At 36.9% G+C, this 18,511-nt stretch overlaps 1 protein-coding gene across 1 annotated transcript in view; it reads right to left on the bottom strand.

The window, feature by feature from the left end:
• The window catches only part of LOC140233851 (uncharacterized), a 163,870-nt gene extending 154,673 nt beyond the window's left edge, over positions 1–9,197 (bottom strand). The window contains exon 1 of the mRNA XM_072313943.1: positions 9,093–9,197. The gene's annotated coding sequence lies outside the window, so the exon portion shown is untranslated. The remainder of the gene's footprint in view (positions 1–9,092) is intronic.
• Positions 9,198–18,511: the final 9,314 nt, after the last annotated feature.

Raw genomic sequence — 18,511 nt, 5'->3', positions numbered from 1 at the left:
TAGGCTACACAACTCATAAGCATATTTCACATTCACACATGTTGCACAGGACAAATTATAAGAAAGTTTTTTAAAAATATAAATAAATAAATAAACAGTGACCGGAACGTGACCTCAGGCATCCAAGGGTGAGGACCTACTATTGCAATACAGGATTTCAAAAATTGATTAAATTCTGAGTGCTCTGAATTCATACCCACCATGCAGGGCAACTATCAGCAAGAAGTTGAACAAAAATCAAGCGGTACAGATTTTTGCATAATGATGCAGATTGCGACAAAAATCAAAAGGAGTTGAATTTGGGCATGAGTGATTGTGACAAAAGTCTTCTAGTGTTTGCTTGTTACCTCTGCCAAGGAAGGAGGTTATGTTCTCGTTACCGTTGGTTTGTTTGTTAGTTAGTTTGTCCGTGTGCAAAATAACTCAAAAAGTAGTTAACGGATTTGGATGAAACTTGCAAGAAAGGTTTAGAATGATACAAGTAACAGATGATTAAATTTTGGTAGTGATCTGAGAATTTGGAGGGAATTTATGAAGGATTTTTGATATTTTGGCAGGTAGGGTCAATTAACTTGAGAGTTCAGGCTGTGCGTATTTGAGGTTTGCATGCGCGCACTAAAGTGTGTGCTCTAGTTTCTGCTAGGGCAAGGCGCGCCATGCAGCTGAGGGTTTATGACATAAGGCTTCTATATTGGGAAATCGGGCGATTTTTCAGCATGCATATATGGGTGGAAATCACTGATCTCTATGGAAGAGCCAAAAGAGCTTTTCCCCATACAGTGCTTATATAGCGCATATCACTACCGTAGTGTCTCTATGCGCTTTAAAGACAATAAAAAGTTTTGGTAGCTCAAAAGTTTCCCTGAATTTCCGTGTTTCAGGTTAAAGTATCTATCATATAACTAACACTGTGAGACTTACTCGCCCCAAAGTGCTCTCATTTCTTAGTAATCATGCAATTGACTGCGACCAGCAGCCCCATACGCATAGCGTAATGGGGCTTCGCATTGTAGCATTCAGGATCATGACAGATTTAGTATCGCGGGTAAATATCAACTTAAAATCCAAAAAATTCTTCCATTTGAAGACTTACCAATTAAGTTGAGGTCTTGAAAACAGGCTTCGAGCAACGTTTGGTTCTGCCAATTGTCCCTTTCTGTTCGAATTGATGACTGAATGTGACTCTGTCGAGAGGACCTTGGGAGAGCTACATACACTGATTACTACGGCCAGCGCATACGCACACATCACATGCGAACAAATTTCAAATCCACGAACGGATAAGATGTTTGTGTGCGCATGCGCTGGCCGTCAATTCAGTGTAGCTCTCCCAAGGTCCTCTCGACCGAGTCACATTCAGTCATCAATTCGAACAGAAAGGGACTATTAGCAGAACCAAATGTTGCTCGAAGCCTGTTTTCAAGACTTCAACTTAATTGGTAAGTCTTCAAATTGAAGAATTTTTTGGATTTTAAGTTGATATTTACCCGCGATACTAAATCTGTCATGATCCTGTAAGCTACAATGCGAAGCCCCATTTAGCTATGCGTATGGGGCTGCTGGTCGCAGTTAGCTACACAGTATGCATATGGGGCTGCACGCTGCTGGTCGCAGTTATCATGCAATAATGGTTTCGCACAATACGTGTACTACCTCGCCGCCGCCGTACGGCGGCGGCTCTGGTACAAAACCATTATTGCATGATTACTAAGACATGAGAGCACTTTGGGGCGAGTAAGTCTCACAGTGTTAGTTATATGAAAGGTACTTTAACCTGAAACACAAACTAAGACAAGGAAATTCAGGGAAACTTTTGAGGTAATACCAAAACTTTATATTATCTTTAAGGGAGAGGGATGAAAATAGAAAGAGGAAATGTCGTGTACAATGTATGAACCATAAATGCAAAACCAAACTCATTCATAATACTTTTATTCATTCATAATACTCCCCGGTGGTGGAGAGGAGAAAAATCTCTTTGGGAAGAGCAAGATCATCGGTGGAAAGTAGCCGCTTGGCGGAGGACTGCGCTCTTAGAGTGCTTTTCTAGTTTGTTTTGTTTTTTTCACTGGCAATGTGAACAGCCAAACATTTTTGATCTTCAGGTGAGGTGGATTTTGCAGAAGTCACTCTCATTAACCATAGCAAAGTGGCCAAAACACATCAGCACTACTATACAGTGTATATCTTACTCCATAGAAAGTTTACAGAGCACTATCTTTTAAGAGAATTTGTCACACGATCTGGAATGGCCCACTCACTGTACTAACAGGCATGAGCACATGAACCTCAATTACGGTAGATTTCAAATGTGGGTTAACTCTCTCTGTAGTGTAGTACTGGGCATTTGTTTTCTCCTCAAACATGTCAAACACTGAATTGGGCGAAAACATCATTAATCATGCTGTCTCTACGCAAACAGTCAACCACTGCCATCAGGCAGAATCAATGGAAGGAGTTCACACTTTGAGCAATTTATGGCAATAAACCCAAAAGGTCAAAGGAGAGGCCCATAGTTAGCATACTGCCCTTGATTTAATCATTCAACATCATAACAGCCAATGCAAATTCTTCACATTTTTGTACCATATAAGTGATGACATACTTAAATAAATCCATATCATTAGCTAATTGCTATTGTTATAGAGTTCATTTGAATTTCTTGGTTACCAGTACTGGAACTTTTCAGTCATCACCTTCGAACTGGAATGCTATGATTTCTATACAGTAATTTATGACAACTAGGGAAATATTTATTACCAACCAAGTAGCTTTGAATGTTGCAATACTAGTATATGCTTAATTAGATGCTTCATCATATTGACTGGTGGTCGATTTTGCTGAAAACATGGTTATAAAAATTCAGCCTTCCCTTGACAAATTACAGTGTACAATTCCCCATGGGAAAAATGCCTAGAGTGTATTATTGCTGTAGATATTAACGGTGCAGACACACATCTAATGAACTGTGGAAAACATGTCAATTTAGCCTGGGATCAGTTTACCGTGGTAGCACTGCATGCATATGTATAATGTCCATACAGAAAATGGCCTACAATGTATCATGAATGACATCTCCAGCAACTCCACAAGAAATAACCTGAAGCAGTCTGAACACCAGACTAACCCATTACAAGGAAGTGAACTCTTGCATTCATTCCTTGCATTCCCAGAAAGCAATAATTTGTTCTATCAGGACAAAAACATGTTCTGTTAAACTTTCCTGGCACTCAGTTACAAGCATATCCTGTATGGAATAAATCTTGTGAATAAACTCTTTCACAGGGGAACAAAGCCGGATTCATCCAACATCTTTTATCATCACCACACAATGACATCAAATTGTTGTAATTGGGGTGGGGGTGGGGGGAGGAGAGTTTGGTCATACGTGATCCATGAATATGCATCATTATGACTACGTGTATAAATATAAATCTACAAATGTCAATCTGACAGCCAGGAGAAAAAAAAAAAATAATAACACTGTACTTTATGTCACTGAGACTGATTCAAAAGTCTTTAAAAAAAAATAACAGAACAGTACACCTTCTTGCAAAATCAAGTGAATCATTTCAAGTTCGGTGAACAAAGTACTGTACATATATGTAGTTCTTGTCAATGAGCAGCAGTTCATAGCAGCTCAACAAGCCAGTGAATAGCATTAGTCCTTATGTGCACTATGATTACACACTACAATAACAAAGAATATTTCATTTTTCCTGATATTAATGAAATTATCATTCTTTTGTTTTGTTTCATTTTGTTATTTCATGTTATTTGTGTGCACGTGCATGTGTGTGTCCACGCGCGTAAAGCCACATTGCTAGAAACCTCCTTGTGAATGTAAAGTTTCCTGGGATGTTTCATTCCCCACGTCTTAATATCAGGATCTGGATAGCTTGAGAAACTTTTTGGTCTCTCTGAGCTATGGATCATCTTAAGACCAAGAGTAAAGTCAGTAACTTCCTACTTTGAACACATGTGAAAATTGCACCCAAGGTTGACGTCTGGTGGATAGTTATCAACTGCAGCGCAGGGACACTGTAGTCAAATGCTACACACAGTCCCACAGTCCACACACAAACACATACACACACACACTGTCTTTCATACTGTGCAAAAGTTTACAACAGCCAAGTGTAGTTTAAAAATCCAGTGCAGTAGACAATGAGAGTTGTGTTCAGAAGTGTTTGCAGAAAATGTCCCCTAAACAGCTTTTGGCAAATAGTTGCTGGTATTAAAGTTTGCCGTTCCCTGTATGTTCTGGGTCACTAAGACAAAGATTTGAAACTTTCTGTCTGATAGGCCTACTATAGGGCAGTTACATGCACAAGTAGTGGATTCAACAAAACGGATTATTAATCTTATCAGGATTACTGCATATATGGAGTATTTGGAAATAAGGTGTGAATGAATGGTAAACAGTGTTTGAAGATTATACTGGTAGCAAGATAGATATTGTAAGCATACAGACATTAGAATAATAACACAGTTGGTATGAAACTTGTAAATTAACATATCACAGGGCTACATTTAAGGGAACATAAAGCTGCCATGTAAAATAACTATGATACAACTGTAATTTAGTGAAAACTTCGATCATCAAAATTGGATATAAAAAACAAGAAAGTAATTTAATTATCAATCAACATGTTTTTTTACCAACAACAATGTTGGTTACTGTAAAACCAGAAATGTTTATGTGCATGAAATTCTTATGAATTTCGCGAGGAGCCAAGATTCGCAAAATTGAAATTAATGTGAAAGTTTTTGTCTACACTTGCATTGTCTACCATTGGAAAATCAAATTTGCAAATTTCGTGCCACAAAAAAAAAAAAGGTTGTCTGCTCCAATTTGTGAAAATTTCATGCCACAAATATTTCTGGTTTCACTCTTTGCAAATTATTTAATACCGAAGTGTTATCCTCTAACAACTCTCATTTTTCCCCCATCCTGTAAAAATAAATAATATGCGAGTAATTTTTCAAGCTTGGCCTGGTAAGATAGATTTCACTTGTTTTTAATTCAAATTCTGTGGCATAAAAATATAAAGTAGTATTACATATATACCACATAAAAAAATTACATTTCTTTTTTTATTCAAAGCTAGTTTCATGTTCCCTGAAATGTGCAAAAATTTCCACTAACAGTACACTACGAGATAATTTTTCGATATTACTTCAGCAACTACATGTACATCATATCCCTTTCAATGTTATAAGAGTCATCATCACTAAATCATTTCACGTCTTTTCCATGAATTTACATCGAAAAGGTGAATGTGACTGCAGCCAATTCTATCGCTCTGGAAAAGCGTGAAATTTGACCACTATATAATCATCATATGTCCAACTTTGACAAACTTCCATTGTTCATTTATCAATCTTTATTCCATAGACTTTTACATGGACCACAGGCTTTCACTGTTTAACATTCGATTGGCTCAATAAGACAGAGAGAAAAATCAAACTTTGATGAATGACTTCTGAAAAAATTTTCAAATGCATAAGAAGACACTCATCTTATGCAGAATTTAAAAAAAAAAATGCTGGCTGTCACTACCAGAAATCTATGTTCAAAGTGACAATGCTATAAAATGAACTGTCAGCTCAACGGTTCTATTCTAACACTGCTGTCTATGAATGAAAACGGGTATGGTAAATCTGGTCACTCACAGACTTGTACTATTTTGAAGCATTTCTCATTCATTTTGAACCACATATCCTTCAGTAGAAAACAGAATATCAAAGATGCTGGTAGCAAGTAGGACCCCATAGATCAGATTTTACATTATATACTCGACACACTGCTATAAACTGTGCTCCTAAAGCTCAGGTATGTTTCACTACTGACAAAACAAAAACTACAGGTTTTATGCCTATTGACAGATAACACCGTCACTTAACGGATCTACAGGGCGGGGGGGGGGGGGGGGGGGGGGGACTTGTGTTAACATCGACACTCTTGAGTATTGTTCCAGGAGGTCACATGACTGACACAATCTCTATTAATAATCTACAGGTGAGCATCACTGATACAAGATGATCAACCAAGTCACAATAAAAAGAAATCAAAGTATGAAATATCAAAATTGCTCATAGTATCAAAAATATTGTCAGTTTCTTTGAATTTTTTTTTTTCACTCAAACACATTAGATGTGAAACATGATCCCCTGTGGAATTATATTTGAGGTCCCTGAAGAGTCTTTGGTGTATTACGTAAACAACTATCAGATGAAGAGGAGCTGTAACTTTGGCCTGATGTTGTTTCTGAAATAAAATCAGGGTGCTACATAAGCACTTGCCCGATTGCCCGGGGCAAGTGAAAATCAAATTCGGGCAAGCGTTTTGGAACAAAGAGAACAAATGCTTGCCATGCTTGCCTAATCGGGCAAGCAAATAGTTTTGAAGCCACCTTTTTTCACTTATTCCCCCCCCCCAACAAACCCACAAAGTCAACCATACAGAAGCCCACTGATAATGGCTGTTCAGTGATGCAACACACTTTATATTTCATTTCAGCAACTTTCTAAAACTTACGTGAAGAAGCCCCAATGCATGCAACGGCAACACTTGATCGGTCCAAGTTTGTTACTCCATTAGGTTTTTAAAGCATGTGAATGAATGTGTGCTGTTTATTCAAATGATTGTGTTTCATTTAAGTCCTTGATTAACATGTGATTTTCTATATCATTTTATATTATATTGTTTCTTTTTGGGGCAGGTAAAATTAATGTTTGGACAAATTTGAAAATATGCTTGCCCAACCAGGCAAGTGGTAAAATAAAGTTATGTAGCACCCTGAAATTTTTTTCCTTCTTCTTTTTTTCACTCCATTCCTGACAGAGAAAGTTATTGTGTTTACTCATCTTTCAAAACAGGAAATCCCATCAGGTTTTTTTTTCTCACAAATCAAACAAAATTCTTGGTATCAGTTTTCCTGTGCAGAAAACGAACCAAAGAAACTTAACAGAACAAAACAAAAAATATACCAGGTTCTTTTACATCAGGCATACATTATGTTTGTAGCTATCCCCATATGGCAATCACAACGCCGTATCAGACATTTATAGTCAGATTTTTAGTTTTGCCCGTGTCTGAGGCTACTGGGCAATCACTACATAAGTCGTGCGTGCCATTGTCTAACAGACGTAGGGGCAAGGACAAAAAGAAGATAGAATAGCTCACAACAACTTGAAAAAAGTCAATGCATTTGAAAGAACAGGTGTACGTAAGGCTTTGACTACCTTCAAGGTAGTAGGTACATAATGTGGGATCAGGTCCCTGTATTATGCACTTAAAAAGTATTTTCATTTGTGCAACAAAACCTTATCTTCACAACACATAGTTCAAGTACACTTCAATTTTCTCTAAGCTCTTTTTGAATACTATAACTGCATAATGTCCATATCTAGTATCCTGTCAACTTCCACATAATTGCAAAGAGTTACTCTTCTTGGCAATTTGTATACCAGGTAGTTTTTTTGTTTTGTTTTTTTCCTGTTGCCACAATATCCTCGAAGAAATGGCCTATGATACGAGTGAAATATTTTCAGTTTAACTGGGTAGCATACTGATGTAATTTGTTGTCTCAATATAGGCCTACATCACTTTCTCTTTCCTTCTTTGTAGCGAGAAATTGAAGGAAATGACCCCCCCCCCCCCCCATCAAAGCCACCCACACCCACATACACACTTTCATATCGATATCCTACCTAGAAAGAACTTAGTGTTTCAGAATGTCCAACTCTGTTTAAAAAATATCATACTCACGATATTATAGTTCAATTCTTTCACTTCCTACTATAGTGATACTGGTATAAAGTTTCTTGGCACTACATCAAAACCAGGTGAAAAAACGACAAACAATTCATATGTTTCTACATGTAGATGATTGTTTACTAATGTTCTTCTGGACCAAAAACTGTTCTCCGTGAATATAGGAAATGCAAATTGCTTCACAGTGCAACAACAGCGATAAAGGATACATTATATATTTCACCATGTAATGAAAACTAGCACAGTTTTTATTTTCAGCTATAAAAACCCAACCACGTTGTCTATCAAATAGATGACTACAAATAAAGGCAATATGAAGAATGAGGAAGAGCCAAACAACATGTCAGACATGTAAGCAGCAGCACTGGTGCAATTGTGGCAAAAATCCCTACTCACACTTTTTTTCTACAAAAACTGTGACGATGCAAAGAAAATACTTCACTCTAGAGTCTAAATAAGGAAGCACTGCTATCTCAGTAAAAGGAAGTGAAACTCGAAGAATTCCAAGCACGAGGATCTTACACTTTCTTGGGGCGGGAAACATTTTGGCACACAAAGTGCATTCATGTTGCTGCAGTCCAGCAAAGTTTTGTGAAGGTCCTGGAGGGGTCAGCACCACTAATAAATCTGAAGCAAATATAACATGCTGGTCTTGGTTGTCACATTTGATCAAAAACAGATAGAATTAAAGACACTGCCCCTTAATATTAACCACAGAACACAATATGAAACAAGGTTTCCTTCATGAATGCAATTTTCTTCACTATTATTGCCAGGATATTTCTACCTGAAATTTATCACCCACGTACATGAATGGAACGGTCCGTCTAAACTTGCAGTAAGTTTTAGTACGCGCGATTGACCAAAGTCACGGCTGTTTCTCAAGACGATAAAACTTTTCAAACTTTAGAAGTTACAAACTCCCTTCAAAATCTACGAAAAATTCACGATACCATGAGAACACCTAACCATACTGTACTCTGATAACACAGCTTCAAAATGGTACGCTGGCAGGGCACCATCGAGACCATGAAACACTGTAAACTTTGTGCAAAGTTACTGGTAGTTCCCAGAGTGCGTAATGCTGCTGATGGCAGCTTTTCTTTCGCTGTGCTGGCACTACCTATCATATGCATGGCATTATGTGTTGTAGATACGAGTGACTGTGTGCGTCGCGACGAACTTCGGTACAAACGAGGAAAACAACTTTTTAACTCTGATATAAATATCCTTTAAAGTACGTTTGGACGCAGACAATATAATGGAGCAGGATGACGAGTACTCGAAAATCACATAGGTGGCAATATCTTACCGTCACTTGTATCGGTTATATGACTGCAAGACGAACAAAGTGTACGTGATTAGCCGCCTCGTGGTAGGTTCCGTGCATATCAATGAAGCCAAATGACCCAGTCTGTCTCAACGTATCAAAACTTTTCGTCTTCAAAGTTTATTGCGCAGCCTCAGTCCAATCAAATAGTTTCTACTTTGTTTTGTTCATATTCTCGCGAGTGTTCAGCAAGTTGAAAAACCTCTTTTTCGCACAGGTAAAAGCTTCGTCCTGTTAACAATCCATATAATCCTCTACTGGGGCAGCTTCAGAAGAAGTAGATCGACATGAGTTGTAATGTTGAATTTAGATAAAGAGTTTTTATGAGCTGGAGGAGTCCGACTTGGTGAAGCCTTTAGAAAGAAAACCAGCAGCGCACTCAAACACCCTCATCCCCGTGCGCGAGCTGCGTACACTGGATGGAACACAAAGATTGAATCGATGGCGCTTTGACATGGTAATTATAGTTGAGAGGCTTTGTTTGTTCGCGTTCGGCGGGATACTAGGGGAGGCTGGAGTTGGTCAAAGGCCTAGGCAGGTGTTAGCAGCTGAACATCTGCGAAGTTCAGGGGGCAAAGAAAGCAGTAGAGAACATAAAGGACGCAGAATATGCCACAACAATAAGTTGAAGTTGTGAGCAGTGGATAATACATGTGATGGTGAATGTATGGTTGCCTGATAATGACAAAACGAGAAATGGCATATATGTACATTGAAAGAAAACTTGGTTGGGATTCAACTGTTGGTAGTATTAACGATATATGATAGGTAGTACGATAGCTAAGGTCTTCCGAAATTAAAATGTCTGGGTTTGTTGTTTTTTTTTTCTTTACCCCTTTGCTTTCGTCTGCTCTTTAATGTTTTATTTCTTTGTTTATTTGAGCATGTTTTTTTTTTCTTGCACTTTTAACAAGTTATTCTCCTCTTCTTTTTTTTTCTTTTTTTTTATTAGATTGACAGGGATCTGTTTTAATTGTTGGGTATTTGCCTTTCACTTTGTTTCTTTGTTTGTATTTGCTTTCTTACGAAGCTGTACCAGCTAGGAGATGTATGGTGCAACAAATCCGTACTGAAAAAGATGAACAACAAAATAAAACTGGATTATGATTCATAGCCTTTATTAACTGACGGTGACGTCACACAGTGCCGATAAGACTCAAATCTTCATTGTGTGCTTGGTTGCTATTCCGTTGAAACGCCACTGAATATGAAATTTCTCGATTGGAAGCCACATCATGATTCCTTTTTTTTCCCCCATATTCACTGACACCTCTATGAGTTTACAAATCTTCCATGACAAGTAGAAATTCATTACTAATTTTAATCCTCGCACCATTATCGCACCATGATTATCAATTCTATCCGCGTTCTCCGTTTCTTTTTCACAAACACTGATTACTCGGGGCTTACAGCCAAACAAGCTTGCTTTTATGTAGGTCCCGACATACTTCTCTTTGTTCAACCCCATTTCGATTTCGACCAGTTATCACTATATAATTGCTGTGTTATTACCATGTATATTATTTGTTGTTTTTTCACATTGTTTACAAGGTAAAATAAAAAATCGTATTATCATTTCTGATGCAATATTCATAATCAATGAGAAGGGTGAAAATAAATGAATTGAATTGAATTGAAAATAAATGAATTGAATTGAATTGAATTCCTCATTGAGGAAGTTGTAAAACACACATCCATAATCTACTCACTTCCATGCACGCACACACACACACACACACACACACACACACACACACACAAACACACACACATGCACAAAAACCATAATCTATCCACTATTGACAATCCCATATAAGTTCCCTAAAGGCTTTCCTCACCTGGCAACAAATAATTATAGTGTCCGTGAAATGCATTCTATAGCGTAGACAAGATAACTTTAATTGGATTTTGTAGCAGATGAGGAAAGTAGTATTGGCTATATGTTGTCAAGATGAAACATGCCACACTGTATGATGCAATAAAACCCATATTGTTTCTATACCACAAAAGACATCACTTTCATACTGGACGTCCCAGTCAAGCTTTTCATAGCTTGACGATCCACACAATAATGTATGATAACATATTTCGTGTGCAAACTATGTGCATATTTGTGAATAATGTATGTATATATGCAGTTTGTGAATAAATCAAATCAAATCAAATCAAATCAATGTCGTGCGTATAATCTGTATGTGTCTTCTTTTTCTTTGGTATTATCCTATTTGGTGCGGTGCTTCTCTCCTCTCTTTCTCTCTTTGTAACATGGTTATCTAACAAGTCATTGTTCTTTACATTCCAAAGACGTATAGGCATATTCCTTTGTATATAACTAACATATTTTTCTTGTTATAATCAAATCGCCGTGCATGAAGGAACGTAACGGCTTCTTTAAGTAACGCAGTTTATACTTATTATAACCGACTTCCCGATCGGGTAGTTTCTAACAAAGCTGTATTATAAAATTTGTCAGTGATAATTAATCACCAAACCTTGAATGGTATCAAGCACCGGTGTTTTATTTCGAGCAAACGTTGGCCCCTTCCTCTACACTGATAAAAGTATGCATGAAATATACGTGTTAATAAACACCCTATATTGAGAAAGAGGGGGATATATTGAGAACAAAATAAATTTCATTACCTCAATATTTTATTATCAAAATGCGTTAGCTATACTTTGATTTTTTTTTATGTTGATATTCTATACCATATGGTAACTCATTATTTGCAAAGACCTGTATTTTCAACACACCCTCATGATATCGGGTTGCTTGTTTGTTTGTTTGTTTTTAACACAAAGTGCATATTTTGAAAATAATGATAAATGGGTTCGTATTGATATTGTTCTGAAAATGCATTCATGCACATGAGCATTGGTTCTGCAACTATATCAATTAACTTACATCGAGGTCCCCCCCCCCCCCAAAAAAAAAAAAAAAAAAAAAAAATGCCCGCAACGTATAACGACCGGTACATCCCCGTTGCTTATCATCATGTTCAATCCAACGCCATATACGTAAATAGGAAGAGAAAATAAAAAGCTCATAAAATAATGTTAATCCTTATAGTGCTATCATGCAGACAGAGACATTAGGTACTACATAGAGAAAACTACTGTATTATGACTAAGGTGATTATGTATCTGTAGACTCTGCCACTTCATGTTTAAAGCGACTTAAATGAATAGATAAACAGTGAGAACGGTCAAGTTCTATATAATCAACATAGTTATTAAAAGTTTAACACATTTCTCGACACAGAGGCATAAGGTCAGAATCACATTTTCGAAGTCGTGGAGTTGACGATGTTATCGCCTCAACTTTCCCATTCAATTGTCTTGATCAGAATACCAGTATATGCACAAAACCTCAATGAAAAATGTTTATCTTTTGGATATACGAACAAAAATAACAAATATGCTCTGCATATGGTTTGCATTCCCCATAATTTGTATGGAATTAATAGTGTTGATAGTTTCTTTTTCTGCAAGGTCGATCATATTAGTAGCTGCAAATATTGATTAAAAGATAACAACTTGTAATTTTTTTGTACAAAGCAAAGCAAGATTTGTGAGGCGATACTGTAACCTCATTAAATTTGCTTCTTTAATGTGTTTATGATCCATTTTCATCACTGTTTCATAAAAACATACCGTGAACTTCCGAACTTTCTTTATATCCCTGAATAGCCTTATCATGAAACATTCTCGTTGATCTGTTTGTTCGATTTGTATGCCCTTTATACCAATAACGGATGGAGAGGAGTTTCTACATCCTCGCAGCATGTAACGTTTTACAACCTCTCGACATTTTTCATGATCGCGAACGGGAGAGAAATTTCAGTCGATTACAAAATGCATCATTAGCCGCAGTCACACAGGGGCAGAAGATATTGTCAAGTTTAAGATCACGAGTGACGCTGGCAATAGATCACGAAGTTTAGTTTCCGAGTCTTCGTGATCTTAATGTACGACTCACGACTATATACGACTGACAGACTTTGGATCTGAAATAAACGTGCGTGTTTATTCTAAGGTACTGTGATTTATTTCGGATCCAAAGTTTGTCAGTCATATAGGTCGTGAGTCGTTATAGTGTGCGACGGTTAAATGATCTTTTGCCACTGTGACCGCGGCTATGTCAATGATAGATCGGTCTGTCGAGCACATAAAAGTGCAGTGACACAGTCATGTTCATCTATAAGTAAAATTTAGAGATAGCTCATCAAAGTTAACTTCACGCCCGAATTAACTCTTTAAAAAATAGTAAAAATCAGGCGAAGAGAATGACAGAAATTTCTGTAAGAAATTTGACTTCATAATAGATACGAAAGTTCCGTGGAATTCTATAGTTTGAGCACATGACAAGTAATATTATTGTGACATTTACGTCACCATCATGACCATGCAGCACATGCATCTGCAATAGTATTAGCTGACAATGTCATGATGATAATCATCAGCTTACTATTCTCCTTTGGTTTGTGAACAAAATTATGATAGAAATCATATTGTTATTTCCATTATCATGATCTATTATCAGCTAAAACCATATGCTACTTAAAACGAACAATTCAAATATTATTGTTTTTTTTTTATCAAATTGGTAACAGGACAAAATTTGATGTAGAGGGGTGCAATTTCCTTTGTCTCATTGAAATGACTGAATGTTATGCGAGTGGGTCAACGGAAGACTCATTTTACCAACTTTCTATTTGACATGTATGTAAGTATATATATATATATATATATATATATATATATATATATATATATATGGATGGTACAACTTATGTGATTGCTATTTAATAGTAATGACTGTTTTGTAAAAAACAAACAAACAAACAAACAAACATGAGAACCTTTAAAATTCCACGGCATTTTTTTTCAGGTCTGCCATCAGAGAGTTCAAACCATATGTCTTAACGGCATTGTAGAATTGCACATTAATGTTCACGAGAACCCACTGTGATTTTGAGTATTCTCTCTGTTTTCCCATGTTGTATTCTCTCTCTCTCCATCAAATCAAACATCCATCTATCTTTACATCTCTTATTTCGCTACTATTATCTCACTCATTGATGTTTCCTATATCATTGCCGTCCTATGTTCAGTCCTGTCGCATAAAATCATAAAATCAATACCCATCTCATCCATATGCCCAACAATGTTACATCTCTCGCGGCCCTAACGTTTCATTACATTATACTTCCTCCTGAGGGGAATGCGAATTTACAGTGAGAGATTATAGAAAAGAGAGAGGACACACTCCCAACGAAAGCGAAGACATGTAAGTATAGACACTCTTTATACAGTATGAATGAATGACTTGACAGAATGCGATGTGTAAATTCATCAATAAATGGATAAACAGGTTAATGGGTGAATGGTGGGTGATTTTGATGAATGAAAGGGAAGCGTCCATTCCAGCGAGACTATTTTATAACAGGAGGCAAAGGGCGTCATGAAGTGCTACAATTTGTTTCAGTCTCGAAGCACCCACACGCATTCGAAATCCAGGGAACGGACTAAAAGTACCTCAAGAGAAGTTTGTACGGGCTCTACTCCAGAAACTTGTTGAAATCCAGGATGGCATGGTGTTTTAATATCTCAAGAGTTCCTGTTTTGTCTTGTTCTGTTTTGTTTTGTTTTTTGCTTTTTGTTTTTGTTTGTTTTAATTCTCCGGTCGCGTGTGTTTTGAGCTTCATAAAAAAACACATATATTTTGAAGAATATTCCTTCCCAAACTTCCGCGATCTTTGTGGCTTGTTGAGTCATTTAAAAAAAGCATATATATATATATATATATATATATATATATATATATATATATATATAGCTGATGTGTTACTTTTGTTACAGTTACAGCTACTATCCTCAAAGTTATCTGATAACATAAAAATTACTCTGTAATGTAGGCTATACACACTGTACGAATGTTCAACATACAGCTATCTGATAATGGCGCTTCTTCCACGGGATATCTTAACAAGCCGCTTAAAATCTCTTGCGGTCTTCGAATTTAACGGATTTCAAGCGTTTGCTAAATTACCTTGATAATTGCAATAATTACTTGTAGGGTCTACTCGTGCAGCTCATTTTTTTTTTCTTGCTAGTCTTTCTGTTTACACGCTTTATTACGCTACTTCCCTCTACATTAAACCGTCACAGACACTGTGTTGATTTGGAAACGGTAATCTCTGATTGCATTTTATAACTGGAGGCTTGATATACATAATTTATTTCCATGCGTGCAGAGAGACCATATATGTTAGTCAATGTTACCATTCTGAATTCAGATTTTGTGACTCGTGTGTATATGTTTCAATGCTGCTTTGTATAATCATGCAAACAATTATTTTGATATGTAGGGCCGATGAGTTGATCTTTAAAAAGAAAAAAAAAAACAACAACAAAGCAAAGCCTATGCATACTGATATAAAACGGTTTTACAGTTGCGTCATCAATGAGGAAGCAAATCTTTTGTTTGTTTCCAACTTTTCATTTTCTATACTTATCGATCTACTGATATAACTATAGGGTAGTACCTAAAGTTCTCCCAACTTCGCCGACCCTAGTTGCAATCTAACTAACTTGTGCTGCATCGCAAGGGGCAGTGGATCAGCCCTGCCCGCCTCGTGTCCGCGGGTACGGAAGGAGGAAAAATGTTTTGGCACGGGCCGTCGGGCTTGAGCCGAAACTATGTCAACTATTCTAGGGGCGCTGTGGGGAGTGTATGCCTCTAGTGTTGTACTTCTCCTTATAAGCACAATGTGACCGGTGGGGCTCAAGAGGGGACTACTGGAGGAGGCGAAGTTGTTAGGGGTATATGAGGCATTAATGGTGGTGGCTGGGAATGAGAAAGGAGGTAGTAATAGATGGAGGAACATGTCAAGTCCATCTGCTCAGAGTCTCCCGTTTTATTTTCTCTCCTTTGGCCCTGAAGAAGTAATAGACCAACTTAATTCTACAAGGCCAACCAATTCTTTGATATCTCTGCATGTCATTCATGTATCCTCCTCCCTCATCTTATCACTCTATCCCTCCCCCTCCTCCTCTCTATCCCTCCTCTTCTCCTCTCTCTCTATCCCTCTCTCTCATGCACACTCTTTCTCCCTCTCCCACCATCTCTCACTGATGCATAACTCGGCTGTCTTCACGGCTCTGCAGTGCTGGCTCTAAACACAGGTTGATCAGAAATATTGCTGTTATTTTGTTGATGTTGTTTTGTCTGTCAGGTGCACTCATCTCACCCTGAGCTTCCAAAGGAATCACTGGGTTTTCTCCATCAATATACTTTTATACAGTGTACTCCTGTTATAATAAACAGAGTTTTGATGAAACTTTCATTTCAACAAAATAAAAATTCAGGTCCCAAAATTAGTATACATTTTTATATACTTCATTTGCCTGGCTATAGCAAAATTTCGCTATAATGAAAAAACAATGCCGGTCCCAAGGACTTTGTTATAATGGGAGTTGGCTGATTATTTGTACATACAAAAGAATCAAAGAGATACTAATTAACCCCCTTAACACCAGCATTAGCATGCAATCAATAAACAGGTCTTAAATGGAAAATTACAGAGTTCAATACAAATCCAAGATTAGATCATAGGATTGGTTCAGTGTGAATTAAAAACACATGTAGTTGTACATACTTGTGTGTGAAACAATTGAATTTCTTACATAACTGCAGGTAATAATTGTTGTAAATCCAAAGAGACATGATTAAATGTATTTTCAGTCTGCTGTGGATTATAAAATCCACATGAAAAATATATGGCCTCAAATATCACATGTAGGCCTACACAGGAAGGAGATATCCTTTACAAAATAACTGTCCAACATCTTTTAAATATATATTTCTTTTCTTTTCCCCCACAGTAAATTGTTTCATACTTATCACTCACTACAGTTGGCACATCAAACAAATACAAGTACTTATTTGTTTGTGTCTGTGTGTGTGCATGCAATTGTGTTTGTTTACATAATTTCCTTTCCTCTCAGAGTTGGAGATGGATATGAACAGAAGTCATGTTTGATGATTGACACCGACACTTTGAAGACAAAGACATGAGAAAATGCACTATTATGACAAAGAGATGATTGAAATTAAAGTCAGGTGACAAAAAAAAAACAAAAAACAAAACAGCAAAGTGGAAAGAAGAAAAGAGTCTATGAGGGATAAAGACTATCATGCAAAGACAAACAAACAAACAAAACAAAAACACACATTTACACACATTTGGCTCATTATACCTAATTTCTTATTCACAGCTTATACACCACAACTTCCTTCAACATAAAACAATATTGCAATATCAAGCCAGAAACACAGCCCCAAGTATTTGGCAGTAACCTTAGGCCACCATCTAGTTTACATTACATTGTACAAATAGAAACCAATGCCAAACAGGAAAAATGCCTGCAGCTGAATAAATATCTGTGACATATACGTTGTCATTTCTGCCATACCCTCTTCTTCTAGTTCTTGTGACAACCTTCTCATTCCTACAGGAACATCAAAACATGAGAGAGAATGCTGTAACATTTCAATTTTAATATCTATACACTCAACATGATCATTGCATAATTATGCGGATGCTTGTGTGTACGAGTGTGTACCTATATTGCAAAAATATATACATTGTACTGTAAGCGCATAAATTTTTGTGTATTAATTTTCATGTATTTCACGCTACTTCTGGCTAGCGCGAATTCTAAAATGCGCCAAAATATCTTCACAATTTTCTCTACACATTTTGAATGGGTTGACAATTGTGCAACGCAAATTCAAGAGCCTGCAAATGTGTTTTTGAGCTGCTCAGCTTGAAATATTAGTCACGCAAAAATATTGATGTTTACAGTACATATACAAATAAATAATATACTGTGTGTATCAATGCTGTAACTTTGTTCATTATTTCTTTTAGTCGTCATGATGATATGATTGATCCAAGTTACTTGCTGATTTATATAATAGATGGCTAAATGCAATTCCTATAGTAAAGTACCTAACAATGTAAGTTTAAACTTGAACAGCTCAAAGGGTCCCTTCCTGTAGTGTTCCTGTTTTTTGCCGCATGGACACGATTTGTGACCGTGCACCAGAAAACCAACAAAAAGTCGCACCCAACAAAAAAGGTGAAACGGGTCAACCTAGTCAATCTTGAGTTTTTAATATTTTCTGAACGAGCTATTCTTCTTCTACATTATGCTTACATTTGGGATCATAAAATGAATGGGAAAGTGAGTTTTCAGCAGTTTTCCTACAACTGTTTTTTGTAGAGTAGTGTGATCAGGTATGTCTTACAGAACTCTTTTCATTTCTTGAAAATCCTTTGCGCACTCTTCACTTTCAACTCTAATAAACTATATAAATGATAATGCTACTGCTT

The sequence above is a fragment of the Diadema setosum genome, chromosome 10 (assembly GCF_964275005.1).
Source record: "Diadema setosum chromosome 10, eeDiaSeto1, whole genome shotgun sequence".
NCBI lineage: Eukaryota > Metazoa > Echinodermata > Echinoidea > Diadematoida > Diadematidae > Diadema > Diadema setosum.
The sequence above is the reverse complement of the archived record's forward strand: the minus strand, read 5'-3'. Positions and strand labels throughout refer to the sequence as shown.